This window comes from Austrofundulus limnaeus, unplaced genomic scaffold (genome assembly GCF_001266775.1).
Source record: "Austrofundulus limnaeus strain Quisiro unplaced genomic scaffold, Austrofundulus_limnaeus-1.0 Scaffold775, whole genome shotgun sequence".
Taxonomy (NCBI): domain Eukaryota; kingdom Metazoa; phylum Chordata; class Actinopteri; order Cyprinodontiformes; family Rivulidae; genus Austrofundulus; species Austrofundulus limnaeus.
In genome coordinates, this window is record NW_013953177.1 from 25,635 (window position 1) to 28,451 (window position 2,817).

The following is a 2,817-nucleotide window of genomic DNA, read 5'->3' on the forward strand; positions in this document are numbered from 1 at the left end:
CAAGTTGGGTCAGAAAACAAAGAACCTCACCACAGAACCCTCACAGCCACTCTGCCTGAAGAACTGCCACCTGCCTTTGAAAACCTCCTCCTYTGGAACTCCTCGCCTCTGGAAAATCTGTAAGAAAGAATCATATTAACAAGAAAATATCTACAACAAATTACTCTTCTAAGAACCAATACTCACCTTCTACGTTCTCCTCCTTTACAGCTGATGTCCAAAACCAAACTCCACCTGTAAATAAAAACTGCACTATCTTTTCATTGTTGTCTTTGTCTGGTCATTCAGCTCTGCTGCCTTGTTGAACAATATCCCATCCTTGTCAGTGCTATTTTGGAACAACTAATTTAATTCTAAATATACTTTGAGTTGTACAAAAGCACAATTTTAAGTGTATTAAGTATACTTTTAAATACTAAAATGGAACAACTTCAAATATACTCAGTACACTTTAAGTGTATAGACAAAGATACACGTCTGTGATTGGCTGGTGATGTGGTTCATTTACATATGACTTTTGGGTTGAGAGCGCTGAGACTGTGAGAAGGGGTTATCCGCTGAATCAAAGTGGGTGTGTCACAAGAGTGGGCGTGTCAAAAGCATAAACACTGTGTGCTACAAGGCCTACATGACGGTATCCTTAGATCCTGCTTGATCTCTATACAGCCTGACCCTGACCCCAACACTAAGGTTAACCAGGAGATGTGACCCAAGTAGGGTTCTCCGGAAAAAGTGGTGCTGTACAGTAACGCCCCTTTTGTTCTTGTCCAATGAGGTGGTGCCGTACAGTATCACCCCTTTTTTGCTTATCCAGTCAGGTGTGTCTCTTTAACAAAGTCCGTCAAATCAGGTGTGTCGCTTTAGAATCGCCTTTCCTTGTGACACGCCCACTTGTCCACAGAGACCCCTACTTGAAGACAGCTGCGAGCGGAGGGGAAGCTGAGAGGAGGGAGGGAAAGAGCTGAACACAAGCAGGAAGAGGGCTGAATAAGCAGGGAGGGAAATGCATGAGTGTGTGTGTTATTTGAGTGCACACGGTTCAAATTATTGTTTGTACATATTGATTTCTGCTCCCAAATCAGTGTTACTGCGCGCAAGCCGATGGCACAAGCGTCAGGCCCTGAACTTTGACTCGGCTGGCCCACAACAATCAKTACGTGGAAAGTTAGAAACACCTGACACAGCCTCTGAATGTTGCTTTTATGACATTTTTATTGAAGTAGATGTTTCTTGCATTCTGGATTAACTGGTTGTTAAACATATTTTTACATACATAAATATACACTTGTTTTCACAACTATTTTAGACAGATTTTTCATTCAGTTAGTTCATATATGAAGCATCTTGTTTTTAAACTCACTGCTTTAACTGAGGTTAAGACATTAACGCAGAGCTGGCTCTAGCCATTTTGGTGCCCTGGGTGAGTTGAAGCGCAACCCTACCCCGAACTATGTCCCACCCACCCCAGTTTGAACCCCTAAAATCAAGGTTGACAGTGTAAAGTACTACGGTAAACTTAGATTTATTTGCCTTCCCAGAAAGCAAATAAATAACAACATACATGTCAACTTGTACGGATTGTTCATAAATTATAGGGATTTTACATCATTTTGCAGGTATACGGACGTATAGAGCAATCTCACGGATTTTTTCAATTCTTACGGATTTTTTCAAAACCTTGTTTTGAAATTTATCTAACATGTCAGAGCCTATAGGATGATTTAAAAAACAATAAATAACATTAAATAGCCATCCTCCAACCTGTTCTGCTGCTAGAAATAAGTTTTGAACTTCATTATAGTTTTTTAAGACAAAGGTAATTGAATGGGGCACTTAGCAGAGTTACAACCAGGGATTACAAATAATTACTTTTTTTTCTTCTGCAGTTCGGTGGCCCCTCCAGCAGATGGCGCTCTAGGCGACCGCCTAGTTCGCCTATGCTAAGAGCCGGCTCTGCATTAATGTGACAAATTATCACAAGTGAGTTTAGAGTTATATTTTTAATTTGTTTATGGTCACAGTTAAGAATGCTTTTCTTTATTATTGTTGACAATTAGCAAGACCACAATAAAACTGTAGCATTTTTATTCAGGCAGCAACAGAAGAAAGTGATTCTGTGTGGATTTTAAATAAACAAACATTTTTAAATAATATTTTAGAATCTGATGAGTTTATACACTAAATTAATCATGGATAAACAGAGTTTAATGTAACTATAGGAAGGTCAGGAGTGTAAATAATTCACATGTCGACTCAGCAGAGGTCAGGATAAAGGTAAAGGTTAAATCACCTTTACCTACTTCAGTAAAATATTTTTTTCCAGTCATATAGAAAATATGTTTTGTCTTGATTAAGAGGGAAAAAATACTACTGACGCACAAAACAAATTGTTTTACTCAACAATCAGACTCCATATTTACAGCTATGATCAAACACACAATCCTGAACATCTGAACCAGGATGATTTTAAAACATGTTAAAAAACAATTTAATCTCCTGTTTTTATTCTAAATCAGAAGCTGAACAAATGAGAGAAAAACTAAAAATATCAATGGAGACAGAATTATAAGTATTGATGAAATTTTGTGTTTGAGATCAAAACTAACCACATAAATGTGGATAAAAAGAAATGAATCCAGCTGAACTGTTGACTTTTGAGGAAACATCAGGCTGGTTGGTTGACAGGACAGATGATCAGAGGAGCTGAGTTTTTACCTCCATCATTAGAATAAGGACTGAGGTACGGGTAGAGTTCCTCATTGAAGCAGCAGCCAGTGAAGGAGTAGATCAGAGCTGCAGCATCAACATCATAAAAGG